The sequence below is a fragment of the Bombina bombina genome, chromosome 3 (assembly GCF_027579735.1).
Source record: "Bombina bombina isolate aBomBom1 chromosome 3, aBomBom1.pri, whole genome shotgun sequence".
Lineage (NCBI taxonomy): Eukaryota > Metazoa > Chordata > Amphibia > Anura > Bombinatoridae > Bombina > Bombina bombina.
Window position 1 is genome coordinate 984771333 of NC_069501.1, and position 27542 is coordinate 984798874.

Sequence of the window (27542 nt, forward strand, 5' to 3'; positions counted from 1 at the left end):
GTTAACCACATAAAATTCAACTGTGCTTATATGATATATAGTTTTTGACTATTCGCTGATAATTACATAGATTGTTTTATTTAAGTTTTTTTAGATTTTTATGGTTTTAGAGAAACTTTAGGCTGTGCAATTGGGGAGACGTCCCCTTTCTAATTGTTATATTGTAATACTTTTAATCGATAATAAATATGTAAGATTCTTTACATCTGTGTGCATTTACTATATAAGGGCTATCTGTTAGGTCCCTTGGAACCTGCTATTTTTCAGTTCTGGACCCATAAATATACAATCTCAAATATTGCTATTGATATTACACTTTCTACTATTAAGTCTCTAAGTACCGTATTACCCTATATAAGGAGTTTTCACAAATAATAAATTTTAAACACTGCTAACGACACACTTTTTTCACATCACCTTGTTAGCAACATTTTTAGTTACTTTTTTATGATATCACTTACAGAAGTTTAAATCCACTCCTAATTTTAGCACATAAAATCTAAAGAACAACACCTTCTATCAACATTTGTTTTATTAATTAATTTTTATTTACAATTTTAACATATATTTCGAAGACCACATCTGATAATTTTTTCACCACTGTTTAACATAGCTAAACATAAACATTTCATCAAAATATTAATGTAATACTAATGATCATTAAGGAAAACAAAACTTTGTTCTGATACCTTTAGCTTTTTAGCGCACTTACCCCATTCCCCTTTTCACTGGTGACACTAGTTGGCAAGTGGGTCTGGCACACACGCTGGCAGGCAGGCAACTGAAATTAGATTACACTAGCAGACTCATGTTTCACAGTCAAAAAAGTTTTTTTAAAATATTTACACTACTGTTATAACAAATATGAGTGGTGCCACTAGTTGGCAAGTGGGCCGGGCACACACGCTGGCAGGCAGGCAACTGAAATTAGATTACACTAGCAGACTGATGTTTCACAGTCAAAAAAGTTTTTTTAAAAAATATTTACACTACTGTTACAACAAATATGAGTGGTGCCACTAACTTGGCAAGTGGGCCTGGCACACACGCTGGCAGGCAGGCAACTGCAATAAGATTACACTAGCAGACTGATGTTTCACAGTCAAAAAAGTTTTTTTTTTAAATATTTACACTACTGTTATAACAAATATGATTGGTGGCACTAGTTGGCAAGTGGGCCTGGCACATACGCTGGCAGGCAGGCAACTGAAATTAGATTACACTAGCAGACTGATGTTTCACAGTCAAAAAAGTTTTTTAAAAAAATATTTACACTACTGTTACAACAAATATGAGTGGTGCCACTAACCTGGCAAGTGGGCCTGGCACACATGCTGGCAGGCAGGCAACTGCAATAAGATTACACTAGCAGACTGATGTTTCACAGTCATTTTTTTTTTTTAAATATTTACACTACTGTTATAACAAAAATGATTGGTGGCACTAGTTGGCAAGTGGGCCTGGCACACACGCTGGCAGGCAGGCAACTGAAATTAGATTACACTAGCAGACTGATGTTTCACAGTCAAAAAAGTATTTTTTTTTAAATATTTACACTACTGTTACAACAAATATGAGTGGTGCCACTAACCTGGCAAGTGGGCCTGGCACACACACTGGCAGGCAGGCAACTGCAATAAGATTACACTAGCAGACTGATGTTTCACAGTCGTTTTTTTTTTTTTAAATATTTACACTACTGTTATAACAAAAATGATTGGTGGCACTAGTTGGCAAGTGGGCCTGGCACACACGCTGGCAGGCAGGCAACTGAAATTAGATTACACTAGCAGACTGATGTTTCACAGTCAAAAAAGTTTTTTTTTTTTTAAATATTTACACTACTGTTATAACAAATATGATTGGTGGCACTAGTTGGCAAGTGGGCCTGGCACACACGCTGGCAGGCAGGCAACTGAAATTAGATTACACTAGCAGACTGATGTTTCATAGTCAAAAAAGTTTTTTTAAAAAATATTTACACTACTGTTACAACAAATATGAGTGGTGCCACTAACTTGGCAAGTGGGCCTGGCACACACGCTGGCAACTGCAATAAGATTACACTAGCAGACTGATGTTTCACAGTCAAAAAAGTTTTTTTTTAAATATTTACACTACTGTTACAACAAATATGAGTGGTGCCACTAACTTGGCAAGTGGGCCTGGCACACACGCTGGCAGGCAGGCAAGCAGGCAGGCAACTGCAATAAGATTACACTAGCAGACTGATGTTTCACAGTCAAATTTTTTTTTAAAAATATTTACACTACTGTTACAACAAATATGAGTGGTGCCACTAACTTGGCAAGTGGGCCTGGCACACACGCCGGCAGGCAGGCAACTGCAATTAGGTTACACTAGCAGACTGATGTTTCACAGTCAAAAAAGTTTTTTTTTTAAATATTTACACTATTGTTATAACAAATATGATTGGTGGCACTAGTTGGCAAGTGGGCCTGGCACACACGCTGGCAGGCAGGCAACTGAAATTAGATTACACTAGCAGACTGATGTTTCACATTCAAAAACGTTTTTTTTTTTAAATATTTACACTACTGTTATAACAAAAATGATTGGTAGCACTAGTTGGAAAGTTGGCCTGGCACACACGCTGGCAGGCAGGCAACTGCAATTAGATTACACTAGCAGACTGATGTTTCACAGACAAAAAAGTTTTTTTATTAAATATGTACACTACTGTTACAACAAATATGAGTGGTGCCACTAACTTGGCAAGTGGGCCTGGCACACAAGCTGGCAGGCAGGCAACTGCAATTAGATTACACTAGCAGACTGATGTTTCACAGTCAAAAAAGTTTTTTTTATAATATTTACACTACTGTTATGACAAATATGATTGGTGACACTAGTTGATCTTGATAAAGCTCCCTGGTGAGTGAAACGCGTCGATCTAAGTGACTGTGCCTACTACAGATGATGACATCTGAATCTCAAATTAACTTTTAACCAATATCTGAGGTAACCCGGGTTATTCTGCTACGTTTTGAATCATCAATATCGGAGTCTAAATTATCCCTGCGTGCATTGGCACTAGGTGCAGGGTGTAATTTCAACTGGCTCACATAGAACTTATCTCCCAAATCATATCTGGATACAACATACACTCCAGCTGAGAATTTCTTCTTTTTTTGACAACCGGCGGATTTACCGGTGACGTCAGACGCCAAGATCCATGCGGCGTGCTGACTCGGCTGAGAGATAGCCGGCGGACACAGGCTCCAGAAGCTCTTCCAGGACTCAGAAAAAGTAAGCTTTAAAATTTGTCTTAACCACAATTGAAGGGAGTGTGCAATCACCCCTAGAAAACATACCTCCGTGTGTCATCACAATCTATTACGGAACTTGCATAGAGACTCTGTACTATCCACATATAATTTTAAGGTGATACAAAAAAACTCAGTCCGGATAACGAATCTATCATAATAATAGTTATTACGACAGTTAACCACATAAAATTCAACTGTGCTTATATGATATATAGTTTTTGACTATTCGCTGATAATTACATAGATTGTTTTATTTAAGTTTTTTTAGATTTTTATGGTTTTAGAGAAACTTTAGGCTGTGCAATTGGGGAGACGTCCCCTTTCTAATTGTTATATTGTAATACTTTTAATCGATAATAAATATGTAAGATTCTTTACATCTGTGTGCATTTACTATATAAGGGCTATCTGTTAGGTCCCTTGGAACCTGCTATTTTTCAGTTCTGGACCCATAAATATACAATCTCAAATATTGCTATTGATATTACACTTTCTACTATTAAGTCTCTAAGTACCGTATTACCCTATATAAGGAGTTTTCACAAATAATACATTTTAAACACTGCTAACGACACACTTTTTTCACATCACCTTGTTAGCAACATTTTTAGTTACTTTTTTATGATATCACTTACAGAAGTTTAAATCCACTCCTAATTTTAGCACATAAAATCTAAAGAACAACACCTTCTATCAACATTTGTTTTATTAATTAATTTTTATTTACAATTTTAACATATATTTCGAAGACCACATCTGATAATTTTTTCACCACTGTTTAACATAGCTAAACATAAACATTTCATCAAAATATTAATGTAATACTAATGATCATTAAGGAAAACAAAACTTTGTTCTGATACCTTTAGCTTTTTAGCGCACTTACCCCATTCCCCTTTTCACTGGTGACACTAGTTGGCAAGTGGGTCTGGCACACACGCTGGCAGGCAGGCAACTGAAATTAGATTACACTAGCAGACTCATGTTTCACAGTCAAAAAAGTTTTTTTAAAATATTTACACTACTGTTATAACAAATATGAGTGGTGCCACTAGTTGGCAAGTGGGCCGGGCACACACGCTGGCAGGCAGGCAACTGAAATTAGATTACACTAGCAGACTGATGTTTCACAGTCAAAAAAGTTTTTTTAAAAAATATTTACACTACTGTTACAACAAATATGAGTGGTGCCACTAACTTGGCAAGTGGGCCTGGCACACACGCTGGCAGGCAGGCAACTGAAATTAGATTACACTAGCAGACTGATGTTTCACAGTCAAAAAAGTTTTTTTTTTTTTAAATATTTACACTACTGTTATAACAAAAATGATTGGTGGCACTAGTTGGCAAGTGGGCCTGGCACACACGCTGGCAGGCAGGCAACTGAAATTAGATTACACTAGCAGACTGATGTTTCACAGTCAAAAAAGTTTTTTTTTTTTTAAATATTTACACTACTGTTATAACAAATATGATTGGTGGCACTAGTTGGCAAGTGGGCCTGGCACACACGCTGGCAGGCAGGCAACTGAAATTAGATTACACTAGCAGACTGATGTTTCATAGTCAAAAAAGTTTTTTTAAAAAATATTTACACTACTGTTACAACAAATATGAGTGGTGCCACTAACTTGGCAAGTGGGCCTGGCACACACGCTGGCAACTGCAATAAGATTACACTAGCAGACTGATGTTTCACAGTCAAAAAAGTTTTTTTTTAAATATTTACACTACTGTTACAACAAATATGAGTGGTGCCACTAACTTGGCAAGTGGGCCTGGCACACACGCTGGCAGGCAGGCAAGCAGGCAGGCAACTGCAATAAGATTACACTAGCAGACTGATGTTTCACAGTCAAATTTTTTTTTAAAAATATTTACACTACTGTTACAACAAATATGAGTGGTGCCACTAACTTGGCAAGTGGGCCTGGCACACACGCCGGCAGGCAGGCAACTGCAATTAGGTTACACTAGCAGACTGATGTTTCACAGTCAAAAAAGTTTTTTTTTTAAATATTTACACTATTGTTATAACAAATATGATTGGTGGCACTAGTTGGCAAGTGGGCCTGGCACACACGCTGGCAGGCAGGCAACTGAAATTAGATTACACTAGCAGACTGATGTTTCACATTCAAAAACGTTTTTTTTTAAATATTTACACTACTGTTATAACAAAAATGATTGGTAGCACTAGTTGGAAAGTTGGCCTGGCACACACGCTGGCAGGCAGGCAACTGCAATTAGATTACACTAGCAGACTGATGTTTCACAGACAAAAAAGTTTTTTTATTAAATATGTACACTACTGTTACAACAAATATGAGTGGTGCCACTAACTTGGCAAGTGGGCCTGGCACACAAGCTGGCAGGCAGGCAACTGCAATTAGATTACACTAGCAGACTGATGTTTCACAGTCAAAAAAGTTTTTTTTATAATATTTACACTACTGTTATGACAAATATGATTGGTGACACTAGTTGATCTTGATAAAGCTCCCTGGTGAGTGAAACGCGTCGATCTAAGTGACTGTGCCTACTACAGATGATGACATCTGAATCTCAAATTAACTTTTAACCAATATCTGAGGTAACCCGGGTTATTCTGCTACGTTTTGAATCATCAATATCGGAGTCTAAATTATCCCTGCGTGCATTGGCACTAGGTGCAGGGTGTAATTTCAACTGGCTCACATAGAACTTATCTCCCAAATCATATCTGGATACAACATACACTCCAGCTGAGAATTTCTTCTTTTTTTGACAACCGGCGGATTTACCGGTGACGTCAGACGCCAAGATCCATGCGGCGTGCTGACTCGGCTGAGAGATAGCCGGCGGACACAGGCTCCAGAAGCTCTTCCAGGACTCAGAAAAAGTAAGCTTTAAAATTTGTCTTAACCACAATTGAAGGGAGTGTGCAATCACCCCTAGAAAACATACCTCCGTGTGTCATCACAATCTATTACGGAACTTGCATAGAGACTCTGTACTATCCACATATAATTTTAAGGTGATACAAAAAAACTCAGTCCGGATAACGAATCTATCATAATAATAGTTATTACGACAGTTAACCACATAAAATTCAACTGTGCTTATATGATATATAGTTTTTGACTATTCGCTGATAATTACATAGATTGTTTTATTTAAGTTTTTTTAGATTTTTATGGTTTTAGAGAAACTTTAGGCTGTGCAATTGGGGAGACGTCCCCTTTCTAATTGTTATATTGTAATACTTTTAATCGATAATAAATATGTAAGATTCTTTACATCTGTGTGCATTTACTATATAAGGGCTATCTGTTAGGTCCCTTGGAACCTGCTATTTTTCAGTTCTGGACCCATAAATATACAATCTCAAATATTGCTATTGATATTACACTTTCTACTATTAAGTCTCTAAGTACCGTATTACCCTATATAAGGAGTTTTCACAAATAATAAATTTTAAACACTGCTAACGACACACTTTTTTCACATCACCTTGTTAGCAACATTTTTAGTTACTTTTTTATGATATCACTTACAGAAGTTTAAATCCACTCCTAATTTTAGCACATAAAATCTAAAGAACAACACCTTCTATCAACATTTGTTTTATTAATTAATTTTTATTTACAATTTTAACATATATTTCGAAGACCACATCTGATAATTTTTTCACCACTGTTTAACATAGCTAAACATAAACATTTCATCAAAATATTAATGTAATACTAATGATCATTAAGGAAAACAAAACTTTGTTCTGATACCTTTAGCTTTTTAGCGCACTTACCCCATTCCCCTTTTCACTGGTGACACTAGTTGGCAAGTGGGTCTGGCACACACGCTGGCAGGCAGGCAACTGAAATTAGATTACACTAGCAGACTCATGTTTCACAGTCAAAAAAGTTTTTTTAAAATATTTACACTACTGTTATAACAAATATGAGTGGTGCCACTAGTTGGCAAGTGGGCCGGGCACACACGCTGGCAGGCAGGCAACTGAAATTAGATTACACTAGCAGACTGATGTTTCACAGTCAAAAAAGTTTTTTTAAAAAATATTTACACTACTGTTACAACAAATATGAGTGGTGCCACTAACTTGGCAAGTGGGCCTGGCACACACGCTGGCAGGCAGGCAACTGCAATAAGATTACACTAGCAGACTGATGTTTCACAGTCAAAAAAGTTTTTTTTTTAAATATTTACACTACTGTTATAACAAATATGATTGGTGGCACTAGTTGGCAAGTGGGCCTGGCACATACGCTGGCAGGCAGGCAACTGAAATTAGATTACACTAGCAGACTGATGTTTCACAGTCAAAAAAGTTTTTTAAAAAAATATTTACACTACTGTTACAACAAATATGAGTGGTGCCACTAACCTGGCAAGTGGGCCTGGCACACATGCTGGCAGGCAGGCAACTGCAATAAGATTACACTAGCAGACTGATGTTTCACAGTCATTTTTTTTTTTAAATATTTACACTACTGTTATAACAAAAATGATTGGTGGCACTAGTTGGCAAGTGGGCCTGGCACACACGCTGGCAGGCAGGCAACTGAAATTAGATTACACTAGCAGACTGATGTTTCACAGTCAAAAAAGTATTTTTTTTTAAATATTTACACTACTGTTACAACAAATATGAGTGGTGCCACTAACCTGGCAAGTGGGCCTGGCACACACACTGGCAGGCAGGCAACTGCAATAAGATTACACTAGCAGACTGATGTTTCACAGTCGTTTTTTTTTTTTAAATATTTACACTACTGTTATAACAAAAATGATTGGTGGCACTAGTTGGCAAGTGGGCCTGGCACACACGCTGGCAGGCAGGCAACTGAAATTAGATTACACTAGCAGACTGATGTTTCACAGTCAAAAAAGTTTTTTTTTTTTTAAATATTTACACTACTGTTATAACAAATATGATTGGTGGCACTAGTTGGCAAGTGGGCCTGGCACACACGCTGGCAGGCAGGCAGGCAACTGCAATAAGATTACACTAGCAGACTGATGTTTCACAGTCAAAAAAGTTTTTTTTAAAATATTTACACTACTGTTACAACAAATATGAGTGGTTCCACTAACTTGGCAAGTGGGCCTGGCACACACGCTGGCAGGCAGGCAGGCAACTGCAATTAGATTACACTAGCAGAATGATGTTTCACAGTCAAAAAAGTTTTTTTTTTAAAATATTTACACTACTGTTACAACAAATATGAGTGGTGCCACTAACTTGGCAAGTGGGCCTGGCACACACACTGGCAGGCAGGCAGGCAACTGCAATTAGATTACACTAGCAGACTGATGTTTCACAGTCAAAAAAGTTTTTTAAAAAAATATTTACACTACTGTTATAACAAATATGATTGGTGGCACTAGTTGGCAAGTGGGCCTGGCACACATGCTGGCAGGCAGGCAACTGCAATTAGATTACACTAGCAGACATGTTTCACAGTCCAAAAAGTTCTTTTTTTTTAAATATTTACACTACTGTTATAACAAATATGATTGGTGGCACTAGTTGGCAAGTGGGCCTGGCACACACGCTGGCAGGCAGGCAATTGCAATTAGATTACACTAGCAGACTGATGTTTCACAGTCAAAAAAGTTTTTTTAAAAAATATTTACACTACTGTTATAACAAATATGATTGGTGGCACTAGTTGGCAAGTGGGCCTGGCACACACGCCGGCAGGCAGGCAACTGCAATTAGATTACACTAGCAGACTGATGTTTCACAGTCAAAAAAGTTTTTTTTTAAAATATTTACACTACTGTTATAACAAATATGATTGATGGCACTAGTTGGCAAGTGGGCCTGGCACACACGCTGGCAGGCAGGCAACTGAAATTAGATTACACTAGCAGACTGATGTTTCACAGTCAAAAAAGTTTTTTTTTTAAATATTTACACTACTGTTATAACAAATATGAGTGGTGCCACTAGTTGGCAAGTGGGCCTGGCACACACGCTGGCAGGCAGGCAACTGCAATTAGATTACACTAGCAGACTGATGTTTCACAGTCAAATTTTTTTTTTTTAAATATTTACCCTACTGTTATAACAAATATTATTGTGGCATTAGTTGGCAAGTGGGCCTGGCACACACGCTGGCAGGCAGGCAACTGCAATAAGATTACACTAGCAGACTGATGTTTCACAGTCAAATTTTTAAAAAAAAATATTTACACTATTGTTATAACATATATGATTGGTGGCACTAGTTGGCAAGTGGGCCTGGCACACACGCTGGCAGGCAAGCAACTGCAATTAGATTACACTAGCAGACTGATGTTTCACAGTCAAATTTTTTTTTTTTTTAAATATTTACCCTACTGTTATAACAAATATTATTGTGGCATTAGTTGGCAAGTGGGCCTGGCACACACGCTGGCAGGCAGGCAACTGCAATAAGATTACACTAGCAGACTGATGTTTCACAGTCAAATTTTTTTTAAAAAATATTTACACTATTGTTATAACAAATATGATTGGTGGCACTAGTTGGCAAATGGGCCTGGCACACACGCTGGCAGGCAGGCAACTGCAATTAGATTACACTGGCAGACTGATGTAAAACAGTCAAAAAAGTTTTTTAAAAAAATATTTACACTACTGTTACAACAAATATGAGTGGTGCCGCCACTAACTTGGCAAGTGGGCCTGGCACACATGCTGGCAGGCAGGCAACTGCAATAAGATTACACTAGCAGACTGATGTTTCACAGTCAAAAAAGTTTTTTTATTAAATATTTACACTACTGTTATAACAAATATGATTGGTGGCACTAGTTGGCAAGTGGGCCTGGCACACACGCTGGCAGGCAGGCAACTGCAATTAGATTACACTAGCAGACTGATGTTTCACAGTCAAAAAAGTTTTTTAAAAACATATTTACACTACTGTTATAACAAATATGATTGGTGGCACTAGTTGGCAAGTGGGTCTTGCACACACGCTGGCAGGCAGGCAACTGAAATTAAATTACACTAGCAGACTGATGTTTCACAGTCAAAAAAGTTTTTTTTAAAATATTTACACTACTGTTATAACAAATATGAGTGGTGCCACTAGTTGGCAAGTGGGCCTGGCACACAAGCTGGCAGGCAGGCAACTGAAATTAGATTACACTAGCAGACCGATATTTCATAGTCAAAAAAGTTTTTTTTTAAAATATTTACACTACTGTTACAACAAATATGAGTGGTGCCACTAACTTGGCAAGTGGGCCTGGCACACACACTGGCAGGCAGGCAACTGCAATAAGATTACACTAGCAGACTGATATATCACAGTCGTTTTTTTTTTTTTTTTTTAAATATTTACACTACTGTTATAACAAAAATGATTGGTGGCACTAGTTGGCAAGTGGGCCTGGCACACACGCTGGCAGGCAGGCAACTGCAATAAGATTACACTAGCAGACTGATGTTTCACAGTCATTTTTTTTTTTTTTTTTAAATATTTACACTACTGTTATAACAAAAATGTTTGGTGCCACTAACTTGGCAAGTGGGCCTGGCACACACGCTGGCAGGCAGGCAGGAAACTGCAATTATATTACACTAGCAGACTGATGTTTCACAGTCAAAAAAGTTTTTTTTTAAAATATTTACACTACTGTTATAACAAATATGATTGGTGGCACTAGTTGGCAAGTGGGCCTGGCACACATGCTGGCAGGCAGGCAACTGAAATTAGATTACACTAGCAGACTGATGTTTCACAGTCAAAAAACTTTTTTTTTTAAATATTTACACTACTGTTATAACAAATATGATTGGTGGCACTAGTTGGCAAGTGGGCCTGGCACACATGCTGGCAGGCAGGCAGGAAACTGCAATTATATTACACTAGCAGACTGATGTTTCACAGTCAAAAAAGTTTTTTTTTAAAATATTTACACTACTGTTATAACAAATATGATTGGTGGCACTAGTTGGCAAGTGGGCCTGGCACACACGCTGGCAGGCAGGCAACTGAAATTAGATTACACTAGCAGACTGATGTTTCACAGTCAAAAAAGTTTTTTCTTAAAATATTTACACTACTGTTATAACAAAAATGATTGGTGGCACTAGTTGGCAAGTGGGCCTGGCACACACGCTGGCAGGCAGGCAGGCAGGCAACTGCAATAAGATTACACTAGCAGACTGATGTTTCACAGTCAAAAAAGTTTTTTTTTTAAATATTTACACTACTGTTACAACAAATATGAGTGGTGCCACTAACTTGGCAAGTGGGCCTGGCACACACGCTGGCAGGCAGGCAGGAAACTGCAATAATATTACACTAGCAGACTGATATTTCACAGTCAAAAAAGTTTTTTTTTTTAAATATTTACACTACTGTTACAACAAATATGAGTGGTGCCACTTACTTGGCAAGTGGGCCTGGCACACACGCTGGCAGGCAGGCAGGCAACTGCAATTATATTACACTAGCAGACTGATGTTTCACAGTCAAAAAAGTTTTTTTTTAAAAATATTTACACTACTGTTATAACAAATATGATTGGTGGCACTAGTTGGCAAGTGGGCCTGGAACACATGCTGGCAGGCAGGCAACTGAAATTAGATTACACTAGCAGACTGATGTTTCACAGTCAAAAAAGTTTTTTTTTAATATTTACACTACTGTTATAACAAATATGATTGGTGGCACTAGTTGGCAAGTGGGCCTGGCACACACGCTGGCAGGCAGGCAATTGCAATTAGATTACACTAGCAGACTGATGTTTCACAGTCAAAAACGTTTTTTTTTTTAAATATTTACACTACTGTTATAACAAATATGATTGGTGGCACTAGTTGTCAAGTGGGCCTGGCACACACGCCGGCAGGCAGGCAACTGCAATTAGATTACACTAACAGACTGATGTTTCACAGTCAAATTTTTTTTTTTTTTAAATATTTACACTACTGTTATAACAAATATGATTAGTGGTACTAGTTGGCAAGTGGGCCTGGCACACACGCTGGCAGGCAGGCAACTGAAATTAGATTACACTAGCAGACTGATGTTTCACAGTCAAAAAAGTTTTTTTTAAAATATTTACACTATTGTTATCACAAATATGAGTGGTGCCACTAGTTGACAAGTGGGCCTGGCACACACGCTGGCAGGCAGGCAACTGCAATTAGATTACACTAGCAGACTGATGTTTCACAGTCAATTTTTTTTTTTTTTTAAATATTTACACTACTGTTATAACAAATATTATTGTGGCATTAGTTGGCAAGTGGGCCTGGCACACACGCTGGCAAGCAGGCAACTGCAATTAGATTACACTAGCAGACTGATGTTTCACAGTCAATTTTTTTTTTAAAATATTTACACTATTGTTATAACATATATGATTGGTGGCACTAGTTGGCAAGTGGGCCTGGCACACACGCTGGCAGGCAGGCAACTGCAATTAGATTACACTAGCAGACTGATGTTTCACAGTCAAAAAAGTTTTTTTTTTTAAATATTTACACTACTGTTATAACAAATATGATTGGTGGCACTAGTTGGCAAGTGGGCCTGGCACACATGCTGGCAGGCAGGCAGGCAACTGCAATTAGATTACACTAGCAGACTGATGTTTCACAGTCAAAAAAGTTTTTTAAAAAAATATTTACACTACTGTTACAACAAATATGAGTGGTGCCTTAACTTGGCAAGTGGGTCTGGCACACACGCTGGGAGGCAGGCAACTCTAATAAGATTACTCTAGCAGACTGATGTTTCACAGTCAAAAAAGTTTTTTTAAAAAATATTTACACTACTGTTACAACAAATATGAGTGGTGGCACTTGTTGGCAAGTGAGCCTGGCACACACGCTGGCAGGCAGGCAACTGCAATTAGATTACAGTAGCAGACTGATGTAAAAGTAAAATGTTACACCAGATATGACTGGTGGCACTGAGCAAGTAGGCACAGTATTTGCTGTGAGCCTGACACACAGGCTGGCAGTGCCAGGCAGGCAACTGCTATTAGATTACAAAGAGAAAAAAAAACGACTGATGTTCTAGCCCTGAAAAGGGCTTTTTGGGGTGCTGTCCTTACAGCAGAGATCAGATGAGTCCTTCAGGACTGTAGTGGACACTGAATACACTAGCCTAGCTATCAATTTCCCTATAAAATCAGCAGCAGAAGCACTATCCCTCCTCTCACTAAGAATGCAGGATCAGAATGAATCTAAAATGGCTGCTGCCCAGGAGCTGGGAGGGTCTGGGAGGGAGTGTCTGCTGCTGATTGGCTGAAATGTATCTGCAGACTGTGAGATACAGGGTCAAAGTTTACTCAATGATGACGAATAGGGGGCGGATCAAACATCGCATATGTTCGCCCGCCGCGGCGAACGCGAACAAGCTATGATCGCCGGGAACTGTTCTCCGGCGAACTGTTCACGACATCACTAATTTCTAGATCTTTCTGATTGGTCTACACTTATTACTGTCTAAGAACGTTCTTGTTGTTAAACTGTACAAACAAAACGATTTAAGTCAACCTAGAGAAAAGAACCTTGACCATGCACTAACCCAAGAAAATGGTTTAACAAAACAAACAATCTAAAAAGCTCTTGAAAGAGAGCTTTGATCATGGGTGAATATTATCCAGACCCACAGGCTTCTTTTTATTTCCAATAAAGCAAATGAAATGTAATCCTCTGTACAAAAATATCTTACTGTTTATAGATTCATGCCTTGATGGTTAAAGGGACAGTAAACGTAGCTTTTTTCTTTAAATAATTCCAAATACCACATGTAAATATAATGATATAGCTGCATTTCACCTTTCCAAATATTGTAGAACATTATTAAAATATTCGGTAAACTTACCTTACTTCCTAATCCTTACTCTGGCCGCCCAATGCCGGTTATGTAATGTTTTTTTTTTTTGGCTGCATCTGCCTAACCTATCCCCTATGAATCTATCATGCAGCTCCTTGAGTGTCAAGGGTGTGCGTTCCTTGATTGACAGGCATTGTTTATCATTAAGCTTCAGTGCAAGGCATGCACAGTTTGAGTTCACGGCAAGAATCGCTTGCCTGCAAATAGACTGTGAACGAGGATTAATGGGAGCTACTAGGGGCGTTATTAGCTCTTCCCATGGGACGAACTGTGAGCCGAGATAACACTCCCACTGCAGGATCGACTCAATGGGCGGCGAGATAGGACTTACATAACTATCGTTTTGGGTAATTTTAAAAATCTATAACTTAATTTTTAAATATCGTATTTAAAAAAAATGTATATGTTAGTGCTCAGAACATTACAGTCTAACTATATGTAAGCCGTAACACACCTTCATTTACTGACACTTTAATCAGTTGTAAAGATAGAAGTAACCATTAGACTACACATTGTCATCCCCTGCACTACCTAATCATCAATACCTTGTCATCGTCTAACTAATGTATTTACTGTATGTCTACAAAGGAGCCCCTATCCCCTTAAGACAGTGTACAATAGGAATGTGTGTTCAGATGTTTTTTTTATAAAGCAAATGCCATATATGGCCAGTGGCATTTGGCTATTTTTGGAGCCGGATTTCTTTTTGTGAAAGTGCAACGCACTAAGATCTATGCAAATCCAGATCTTAGTGTGTTGCACATTCACAAGAAGAAATTTGGCTCCAAAATAGCCAAATTTGTTTTATAACAAAACGTCTGAATGCACATCCCTAGTTTACAACACACAAACAAACACAATAGACATGATTACAATCGGGTTAAGAGTTTATATATCTGTCAAAATCAGATTAGGAAACTAGCATATCTTAAAACAAATTTCCCCAAAAATTTTTAAGATAATATATAAAAGATAGGTGGCGCAAAAAACTGCTGTTCCTAGGTTCAATTAATAAGAATAAAATTATTCCAATACGCAATCCAAATAAGATGTTTTCATATACCATACATAGGTATCCAGATATTTTATACAATGTAGCTAAGATCCTGTCAGGGTTTTTCCCTGCCTTGTTTGCCATGTGCTGCTGGCAACCATTTGACTCACCTCTCTTGCAGACTCTGGTGCATACTGTGTGATGCTGCTCATTTCCTGCACTTCCTTTTATGGCCAGACTGGTGTACATCATCCGTTTGAGACAGGATGCAGTCTCAGAATTGTGATGTCATCACTTATTATTTAAAGGGCTTCTGCTCAGTATGCTTTGCCCTTGTGTTGTCTCAGACCTGTTTGTGAGAGCTCCTGTGTATTACCTGGCTGTCTGACGTCGCTCCTGGTTTCTGATCTCTGGCTTGTTCCTGACTCTGCTGATCTCCTTGTTCCTGATTCCGGCTCGTCTGACTACTCGCTTTGGCTCCTGACTCGGCTCATCTGACTATTCACTTTGGCTCCAGACTCAGCTCATCTGACTACCAGCTCTGGTTTTGATTCCTGGCTTGTTATTTGACTTGTGGACTTTTAATTTTTGACATCAGACTAAGTGAGAGGCCCTCTTTCAAGGAGCTCTTGCGAAAGCCTCCTGTTCTGTTGTCTCCTACGTGTTTGTTTCCACCCATGCCTCCCTCTCCTCCCATGCCTCCTGGCCCCGAGTCACCAGGTACTGCTGAGCCGATGCAGTTGGGATTTACGCGTCTCTCCGTGGCGGAGAGGGTCTTTAGGAGGAGTGAGGGGCTCTGCCTCTATTGTGGGTTACAGGGCCACCTTTTGAAGTCTTGTCCTACATGGCCGGGAAACGCTCACTCTTAAGGTCCTGTCGGGGGCAGACCTTGGGTGGTTTATCCTCGTCCCCAGAACCGCTAAAGGAGAAACCTTTGGTCACGGTTGTCCTTTCCTGGGTGGACTCCTCCATAGTCACCCAGGTTCTTGTTGACTCCGGTGCTGCGGGCTATTTCATTGACAGTGCTTTTGTATCAAAGCACTCCATTCCTGTTTTGCCTCTGTCCGTTCCACTTGCTATTGAGGCTATTGATGGCAGGCCCCTTCAGCCCGCACTCGTTACTCACGAAACCTCTCCATTATCCATGGCTGTTGGGGCTCTCCATTTTGAAACTGTCCAGTTCCAGGTGATAAACTCTCCGCATTTTCCATTTGTTCTGGGTTATCCCTGGCTCCAAAAGCAGGTCCAAAATTTTGTTGTGGTCTCCGCAATGTATTTCCACTTGTCTTCAGAAACCAGTTAAAGTTTTGTGCACGTCTTTGGTATCTGAGAGTTCCTAGACATTTTTTTACAAGGTGCGTGCCGGTACGTTGCCTCCTCACCGGTCTTACGATTGTGCCATAGACCTGCAACCCGGAGCCATTCCTCCTCAGGGTCGGGTTTACCCTCTGTCTGTTGCGGAGAATTGTGCTATGTTGCCGATGCTCTGTCGCGGGGGATCATCCGCAAATCCTGCTCTCCTGCAGGGGCTGGCTTCTTCTTTGTGAAGAAAAAGGGTGGCGAGTTAAGACCATGCATCGATTATAGGGGTCTTAATCGTCTTACCATTAAGAATGCTTACCCTATTCCGCTCATTACGGAACTCTTTGACCGCCTCAAGGGAGCTACGGTCTTTACTAAACTTGATTTGAGAGGAGCATACAATCTCGTTAGGATCAAGGAGGGCCACAAATGGAAACAAGCATTTAACACCAGGAGCGGGCATTATGAGTATCTTGTAATGCCCTTTGGCCTATGTAATGCTCCTGCTGTTTTCCAGGAATTTATTAATGATGTCCTACAGTGTGTTGTGGTGTACTTAGACGACATCCTCATACACTCACCCACACTTGAGGCTCATCGTTCTGATGTTACACGGGTTCTTCAGAGACTACGTGAGAACGGCCTGTTTTGTAAACTCGAGAAATGACAGTGTACAATAGGAATGTGTATTCAGACATCCATCAGACTCAAGTAACCTTCCTAGGTTATGTTATCTCCGTTGCAGGGTTCTCAATGGATCCTGACAAGTTATCTGCAGTTCTGCAGTGGCCTCATCCAGTTGGTCTTCAGTCTATTCAACGTTTTTTGGGGTTCGCCAATTACTATAGAAAGGTTATTAAAAACTTTTCTTCCTTGGTCAAACCTATCACAGACATGACCCGTAAAGAGAATGATCCACTCCATTGGTCACCTACTGCCATTAAGGCATTTGATAGTCTTAAGACTGCCTTTGCTGCCGCTCTAGTTCTGGCTCATTCTAACCCTGTCCTGCCTTTTGTTCTTGAGGTCGATGCGTCTGAGACTGGAGTAGGCTCCCTCTTGTCTTAACGTCCTACGCCTGACGGTTCCTTGCATCCGTGGGGTTTCTTCTCTAAGAAATTGTTTCCAGCGGAGTGCAATTATGAAATTGGCGACAGGGAATTACTGGCCATAATTTTGGCACTCAAGGAATGGAGGCATCTTCTCGAGGGTACTAGCGTGCCAGTGCTCATTCTTACTGACCACAAGAATTTAACTTATTTATCTGAAGCAAAACGTTCGTCGCCCTGACAGGCCAGATGGGCGCTATTTTTGTCTTGGTTTAATTATGTGGTCTCCTACCTGCCTGGTAGTAAGAATGTTAGGGCTGATGCCCTCTCTTGACAATTTTCGCCTCTGTCTAGGGAGGAGTCTGTACCTACTCCAGTTATACCTCCTGACCATATTTTGGCTACCATACATACTAATTTGACTTCTCCTTTGGGGGAGGAGATCCTGGCTGCACAAACCAATGCACCTCCTGAGAAACCTAGTGGTAAGTGTTTTGTTCCTGAGAATCTTCAAACTAAACTTTTGCACACTTACCACTATCTTAAAGCCGTAGGTCACCCAGACAAGAACCAAATGATTTGGTCTGTCACTCGACAATTCTGGTGGCAAGCTCTTCGTTCTGATGTTGCTGCGTATGTTGCCTCCTGCTCAGTTTGTGCACAGAATAAGACTCCTCAATGTCTTCCTGTGGGTCTTCTTCAGCCTATTGCTAATGGTGAGTGTCCTTGGACACATCTTTCCATGGACTTCATTGTCGAGCTCCCTGTTTCCAATGGCAATACTGTTATCCTTATGGTGGTTGACCGTTTTCCTAAAATATTAAAAGAGAGGGAGATGCACTCAGCTGAGACAGAACAAAAGCTAGAAAAACTTCAGTGCCTGTAAATTTTAGGGTGCCACTCAGGGTGCATACTCTTTTAGCTCTTTTATGCCCCTTCACAGAGAAAAAATATCCTGTAGCATCAGTCTGACCCTGCCCAATGACAATCCAGCACCGAAATACCAAGCAATTCTTATCTGAACAAGAGAAACAACAACCCCAGATGATCGTTTCGGCCTCTCTTGGGCCTCGTCAGTGAGGTGCAGTTGCTAAAAGAGTATTCACCCTGAGTGGCACCCTAAAATGAACAGGCACTGATTTTTTTCTAGCTTTTGTTCTGTCTCAGCTGAGTGCATCTCTCTCTCTTTTTATATTTATGCAAATTGCTCTTGGGTTTCCCTAAGAGTAGAGGGGGAAACCAGATGTGGACTCCTTGCACACATGCCCTTAGAGAGATGCGACTGCACCTCACTGACGAGGCCCACAGAAGGCCGAAACGATCGTCTGGGGTTGTTGTTTCTCTTGTTCAGAGAAGAATTGCCTGCTATTTCGGTGCTGGACTGTCATTGGGCAGGGTCAGACTGATATGCTGCAGGATATTTTTTTCACTGTGAAGGGGCATAGTGTGCTAAAAGAGTATGCACCCTGAGTGGCACCCTAAAATTAACAGGCACTGAAGTTTTTCTAGCTTTTGTTCTGTCTCAGCTGAGTGCATCTCTCTCTCTTTTTATATTTATGCAAATTGCTCTTGGGTCTCCCTAAGAGTAAAGGGGGAAACCAGATGTGGACTCCTTGCACACATGCCCTTAGAGAGATGCTACGGTATTTATTGTTATACTCTTATACTCTTGAATAAATACCCCTTGGTGCTTATCAAGGTAAATTAAAAGATAAAATAGGGTGGCATAATTATACAATATAAAACAGATAATTAAATAAAAAATAAATAAATATATAAATAAATACAGACACCGGTGTCTTACCTAAGCAATCTTAATGCTGACTATCTAAAACTGATACAATTATATTAATAATCACATTTATACAATGTATCGTTTCCATACAATATTATAGGTGATCAGGCTTTGTGTGTACAATACCGCCAATTGTAATCCAATCTTATGGGCTGGTGGATATATCTGATGCCAGTTTTATTTTGGTGTCTATGAATTGGGCTTTGACAATATATGTTTGTAGCTGGTTATCGCTGTATTAGCGTGGTGATAAATTCAAATTCAAATATGTCCCAAGTGGAAAAACACGTGTGACTTACGTGGATCTTCAGCCTATGTGGCCAGATTAGTACCTTAGGCGGATAAGGAATTAAACCGCTTTCCTCAATGTAAGTTCAGGAGTCGTTCCACAGTGCACTGTTGTCAGGATGTCCTCTTTTCCTGTTGGTGAGTTTGATGATTTACCGGTTGCCTTATCAGATCCTAGGATTATAGCCGTTGGGTTGACAAGTGTCTGTCTTTATTTTCCTCCTTTGTCAGAGATAGATCCTCCACATGTACCGAGTGAGCGTATATTCGCACGCTTCGTATCTCAGGTAAGCAGCCTTCTCCCCTTCTGTTAGACCAGCAATGTGATTGGAACAGCCAATAGAATGCGAGCTCAATCCTATTGGCTGATTACATCAGCCAATAGGATTTTTTCTAAATTAATTCCGATTGGCTGATAGAATTCTATCAGTCAATCGGAATCTAAGGGACGCCACTTGGATGACGTCACTTAAAGGTACCTTCATTCTGTGTAAGTCGTCAGATGAAGAGGATGCTCCGTATCAGATGTCTTGAAGATGGACCCGCTCCGCGCCGGATGGATGAAGATAGAAGATGCCGCCTGGATGAAGACTTCTGGCCACCTGGAGGACCATTTCTGCCCGGCTTGGATGAAGACTTCTGCCCGTCTGGAAGACCACTTCTGCCCGGCTTGGATGAAGACTTCTCCCGGTAAGTCGATCTTCAGGGGGTTAGTGTTAGATTTTTTTAAGGGTGTATTGGGTGGGTTTTATTTTTAGGTTAGGGACTCTGGGGACGGCAAAAGAGCTAACTGCCCTTTTAAGGGCAATGCCCATCCAAATGCCCTTTTCAGGGCAATGGGGAGCTTAGATTTTTTAGATAGTATTTTATTTGGGGGTTTGGTTGTGTGGGTTTTACTGTTGGGGGGTTGTTTGTATTTTTTTTTTACTGGTAAAAGAGCTGATTACTTTGGGGCAATGCCCCACAAAAGGCCCTTTTAAGGGCTATTGGTAGTTTAGTTTAGGCTAGGTTTTTTTTTATTTTGGGGGGCTTTTTTATTTTAATAGGGCTATTAGATTAGGTGTAATTAGTTTAAATTTCTGTAATTTGTTTTTTATTTTCTGTAATTTAGTGTTTGTTTTTGTTTTTGTACTTTAGCTAATTTAATTTAATTTTGGTAATTGTATTTAATTTAGTTAATTTATTTAATTGTATTTAATGTAGGTAATTTATTTAATTGTAGTGTAGTGTTAGGTGTTATTGTAACATAGGTTAGGTTTTATTTTATAGGTACTTTTGTATTTATTTTAGCTAGGTAGTTATTAAATAGTTAATATCTAGTTAATAACTATTCTACCTAGTTAAAATAAATACAAACTTGCCTGTAAAATAAAAATAAACCCTAAGATAGCTACAATGTAACTATTAGTTATATTGTAGCTATCTTAGGGTTTATTTTATAGGTAAGTATTTAGTTTTAAGTATTTAGTTAATTATAGTAATTTAATTTAGATTTATTGTAATTCTATTTAATTTAGGGGGTGTTAGGTTTAGGGTTAGACTTAGGTTTAGGGGTTAATACATTTAGTATAGTGGCTGCGACTTTGGGGGCGGCAGATTAGGGGTTAATAAATGTAGGTAGGTGGCGGTGACATTGGGGGCGGCAGATTAGGGATTAATAAATATAATGTAGGTGTCGGCAATGTTGGGGGCAGCAGATTAGGGGTTCATAACTATAATGTAGGTGGCAGCGGTGTCCGGAGCGGCAAATTTGGGGTTAATAATATAATGTAGGTGTCGGCGATGTCGGGGGTGGCAGATTAGAGGTTAATAAGTGTAAGATTAGGGGTGTTTAGACTCGGGGTTCATGTTAGGGTGTTAGGTGTAGACATACATTTTATTTCCCCATATGAATAATGGGGCTGCGTTAGGGAGTTTTACGCTGCTTTTTGGCAAGTGTTAGACTTTTTTTTCAGCCAGCTCTCCCCGTTGATTCCTATGGGGAAATAGTGCACAAGCACGTTACACCAGCTCACCGCTGACTTAAGCAGCACTGGTATTGGAGTGAGATTTGGAGCAAAATTTTGCTCAACGCTCACTTCTTGTCTTTTAACAACGAGTTTCTGAAAACTCGTAATACCAGCACTGCAGGTAAGTGAGCGGTGAGGAAAAACTGCTTGTTAGCACCGCACAGCCTCTAACGCAAAACTCGTAATCTAGGTGAAGGTTTGGCAACTCTGTAATGGTGGTAACATTTATTTTCTTCCGGTTGGTATTTTGCCATTTGTCATTAGCTTAAAGAGCGTTAATTTCAATTTACAGGAAATGCTGATATTTGCATGCATGAAGATTGTAAAGACATCACGTAGATAAGGACAGATGATTATTGCCTGCATAGCATCCAATACCAATCAGTCAATAGGAAGTAAGCAGCTCCCATCCTATTGGCTGATTTGAATTTGTCAGCCAATAGGAATGCAAAGGTACCTCCATATAAAAGGGGTACCTTGCATTCAATCTTCAGTGTGCGGCAGACTATCACATGAAGAGGACCTCCGTGTCCCTGATGGACCTCCTCTCTGCCTCTGCGGCTCTGCCATGAAGACAGAAGATGGACCTGCAATGGATGAAGATGGAGCTGCCTAGATGAAGATGTTTCGCCGGACTTCAGCAATGGTGAGTACAGATTTTGGGATTAGTGTTAGTTTTTTTTTGGGATGTTTTTTTTTTTAAGATTATGGCTTTTTTATTTTTTAAGGGCTTAAAAAGAGCTGAATGCCCTTTTAAGGGCTATGCCCATACAAATGCCCTTTTCAGGGCAATGGATAGATTAGTTTTTTTTAGTTAGATTATTTTTATTTTGGGGGGTTGTAGGTTGTAATGTTAGGGGATAATTGTTTTATTGTATTTGCAAAAGAGCTGTTAACTTTAGGGCAATGCCCTACAAAAGACCATTTTAAGGGCTATTAGTAGTTTAGAGATTAGGTTTATTTTTATTTTAGGGTGTTTTTTTTTTAAATGGGGTTATTAGAATAGAAATAATTTTTATTATTTTGGATACATTTTTTGTAATGGTAGTTTTTATTATCTTTTGTAATTTTAGTGTTCATTATTTATTGTAATTGTAGTTTTTTTTTGTAATTTTAGGTTTTATTATTTTTAGTAATGTTATTTTTTTTTTTTTTTTTTTTTTTTTAAACAAGTAATGTTAGGTTTTTTTTTAGTTTAAGCTTAAGTTTTATTTTTGTGGGGGGATGGCGGTTTAGAGGTTAATACGTTTATTTAGTGTTGGCAATGTGGGTGGCGGCGGTTCAGAGGTTAATAGGTTTATTTAGTGTCGGCAATGTGGGGGACGGTGGTTTAGAGGTTAATGAGTTTATTTAATGTTGGTGATGTGGGGGACAGCAGTTTAGAGGTTAATAAGTTTATTTAGTGTTCGCAATGTGGGTGGGGGATGGTGGTTTAGAGGTTAAAACGTTAATTTAGTGTTGGTGATGTTGGGGGGACGGCAGTTTAGACGTTATTAGGTTTATTTAGTGTTGGCGATTTAGGGGATGGTGGTTTAGAGGTTAATAGGTTTATTTAGTGTTGGCGATGTGGGGGGACAGCATTTTAGATAGAATAAATAATGAATATGAATAAAGAATGGATCCGAAATAACAAATGGATCCGAAAAACAATTTAACTTAACATAACGAATATGCCAAAACAAAATTATATATTTAACTTAACATAACAAATATGCCGAAACAAAATGATTTATTTAACTAATATAAACTAAACATTTTTTTTCAGTGTGCACATGTCTAGTAAATGTGATGCAAACATTTAGGGGTGAGGTATCACCTTGTGATAAATTTAACGTTAATTTCTACTACTTTTGAAGAATTTGAAGTTATATGCATGGCGAGGAATACCTTTTTCCATGATTTATCCGGTAGGGAGTCATTTAGATATGCCTCCCATTTAGTAACATTTGATAGACTGTTTGGATGCCAGGCTATCGTTAACAGTTTATAACAGATTAATAGTATTCCACGAGCAATAGATTTACTATTACATACATTTTCTAAAGGTGTTAAGGCTCTGCTGAAGTATTCTTTGTGTGGGTGTGTTACTATTTGATTCCTCACCTGGAAATACCTCAGCCAGTGTTGGAATGGGAAAGGGAATTCTGAATTGAGGGAATTAAAATCTTTTATGCAATTGTGTAGTAAAACATGAAAAATTGGAATATTTGAAGGCGAGCCATTGAGCTCTATTATAATAGGGGCATCCTAAAAGGGAGCAAGGAATTATTTAGTAGGGGCGTTAAAGGGGAAGGTATAGTGGAAATTTGAAATGTAGATTTGATTATTTTGTCCCAGCCTGCTAAGGTCTATTTATTTAAAAGGTTTTCAGAACAAGCAGCAATCCTATTTTGTTTATCGAGCCAGCATTGATCTCCCAATTGATTAGTGTTAGTGAGCTTGTTTTCTAGTTGGACCCATTGCTTACTAGTGGTTCCCTGACTCCAGTGGATTATTCTTCCCAAGTGGGTTGCATAATAGAAAAGCAACAAGTAGGAAACTACCAGGCCCCCTATTTCTAAAGTTGTTATTTAATCTTTTTTTATCATGCCAAATAAATTTGTCTAACAAGGCCTGTAGTTTCTTTACAGAACCAATCCCTAAATAGTCTGGAAGTAATATAGAATTTTTGGTAGAATAGTCATTTTGGTGGCATGAAAGCGACCAATCCATGTTGGTTGTGTTTGTACTTTCCGGGAGCTTAGTTCAGAAATAAATTCCTCTAATAAATGTGTATAGTTAGCGTTATAAAGGGACTGGGAAGACCTGGTTATTTTGATCCCTAGGTATCGAATTTCATTTTGGGTTTGGCAGTATTCGGATATGTGAGAAATATGGCTTTGAACCTTGGAAAAGATGTGAATTTGCAACATTTTGTTTAATTTATTGGTAGATTTTACAATTTACCATATCTTTCCAGCTCTCCCTCTAAATGTGGAATAAACAGTAAGGGTCAGAAGGACATTGTCCACAAAAAAGGGACATGCCTCTCACTAGATATGTGCATGATCGAAAATTTTGTTTCAGTTCGGATCGATTCAGAGTTTTCGAATTTCGTTTCGGATCGATTCGAATTCGGAAAACTTTGAATGAATTAGTTTCGGATTAGTTTCGGATTCATTCGGATTAAAAAAAAAATCATCTGGATTCGGTTTGGAAATTCGGAATTTCGGTATGTGTGCTGTGTATTAGACTAGTCTTATGTACTGTATATTAGGTGTAACCCATAGCAGAGTGATATAGCCTAATATACTGTACAATACTAGTGTAATCCATGGCCATTCGAATTTACCGAATAAATCCAAACTAATTCGTATTTATTCAGTAAATTCGGCAGTATTTTAATTCGGAAATTCGAATCAATCCGAATCTCCGAATTTGCAAAATTTTCCGAATTTCCGAATCGATCCGAAACTAATTGCACATGTCTACCTCTCACATGTATCACAAGTTGTCCTGATCCTCAGGGAATCAAGTAAATACTCTAGTGGCTCTCTGGTCATTTAAACTGATTTTCATCTCTTCTTTTGTGTTGCTATCTACAGTGATAGTCAGTATCACACAAGAACAAGCTTCAGTCATTCTGAATGCTCTGGCATCGATTGTGCTCATATTGGTGGCTTCCTCTGAAAGAAAGGAGTTTCCTTCTCAAGGGCCTTTCTTTCTTCATGATCTCAAATCTCTGAATTTGATGCTCTGGAGATTGTTCGCCTAATGTTGTCACAGGGAATTTTATCTGATACCCTGATTCAGGCCAGGAAACTTGACACCAAACATATTTTTCATAAGGTTAATTTAGGGATATCATTGAAATTCTTTTAGAATTCCTAGAGTACTTGAGTTCCTGCAAGTTGATTTGGATACAGGCTTGTCAGCTAGTTTTCGTAAGGGTCAAATTTTAATCCTATTCATAAGAGATAAACATCGTATTACGTCTTATGTACCCTAGATTTATTAACCAATGAACACACAACACAGGTTTTGGGCTAAAGACCAGTCACGGTCACGTTTATTATATAACAATAAACTTCTTAAATTGGGATATTTAAATATGCCATCTTAGGCAACTTATTCATAATAATACTCAGAACTGTATAAAGTTCTTAACACTGGTGGCGGCAAATAACTAGCTAGTCTAACCCCTACTGACAGACGGCCAGGGTCCACACGGTGTTTGCAGCGCGGCACAGATTGCGCGCCCAATTGGCGGAGAGAGACAGCTGTAAGCTTGTAGAGTTGTTTGGCCTACGATTCGTAACTCCTAGGTCGGCACCTAGTGGGCGTCGCCTCCCCCATCCTAGGGCATCACTCTTTTCTCTCCCCGCCCGCTCTCTGGGCCCTGACCGACCGCCACAAGAGTCAACTGCCTCTTGCCGCCACCTAACTGTCAAACTCCTGAACCCTCATAACAATTTTACAAGTCCAGATTCTCAAAAAAATATTTTTTTTTTTTTTAGAATTTTCATTTTATATATATATATATATATATATATATATATATATATATATATATATATATATATATATATATATATATATATATATATATATATATATAACAGAAATAAGGGCTTTACGAATATCCCCGAGGAAAATATCGAGTTCCACATCAGTGAGATGAACACCATCAGGGCGATAAAGAGTTTTGTTGTCAGCCGTCAAAGTATCGTCACTAATGGCAAAACCCCCTAACTCTGTGACCGCTCTCCCCATCTCCCTGTTCAGCTTCTTCCACACATTATACGTGGCCCTCTGGGTAACAATATACCTCCAACGCAGCTGTGCAACCACGTTAGACCATCCAATCCTCACATCTTTTAGCCATGCGCATACCCAGCATAAGTCCGAAGCCATTCTTCTAATTAAGTCTAGCACTGGAATAGACCCCATGTCATTCCCTCCCAGGTGCAGTACAATAATTTGAGGATGCCCCCACCTCCTGTGAGCATCTTGAAGCAGGGTAGGCAACTCCTCCCATGTTAAACCTCGGCGGCCCAGCCACCGAATGTTAGCCCTGGATGAAGGGAATGCTAACTGCTGCCCGTCTGGCAAACGCAGAGCCCTGATGGACACCCAATGCACAAATGAATGTCCCACTATCCATACTCGCGTCTGGGAAGGATTCCTGCCTGCAAGCACATGATAAAAGGCTGAGCTACAAATGAGATGTTCACAATCCCTTAAAGCCCAACCACCGTGAGCCCTCTAGCTCCCTTATTGATAACGCAACCCTAATAAAGCGTGTCCCCCAAAGGACGGATCTATAATTTAAATCTACCTGATTTCCACCGCCCTAGTCTCTTAATATCCGGAAGCCCCACCGCTAGCCGCACTTGTAGCAGCCCCAATCCGAAATGAGTGGGACGCGATTCTGGCAGGATCCAAACCTGCTGCGGACGCTGCCCTGGACAGTACCTTCTTAAACTGAAAAACAGACAGCGACGAACTGTCTTCGTTCACAAGAAACTGTTGAGGGCCCCGCGGCCTAACTTGGCGAAACTCCTCAAAACTCCTTACCAGGCAACATTCATGCCTGTGCAACGAAAGCCAGGCCCCCTTCTCCTCAGGATCGGTTTTTGACCTGGGCACTAGCAGTAACAAACCACCTTCTGCGGGACGCACATGCTCCCATTTTATTCCCCCTCCCGAGCCCAGCCTGGAGGATGCAACCAGTTCCCCTACTCTCAAAGCCCCTGCCAGAGCAAATGCGAAAGCCGTCTGAAAGAGCAAGGCCTAGTACCTGGATGAGCACACTGACTGCAGCGTCCCCACCAACTCCCGCAAACGCGCCGGAGTAATAGGCTCTCTATGGTCCTTATTGCATGGGGACAGCCGTCCCCACCCTTTCAACACCTGTCTTACTAGAAAAGCACCCAAGTAATCCGCGATCCCTAATGTTTTATTAAAGAACGATGTAGCAGAA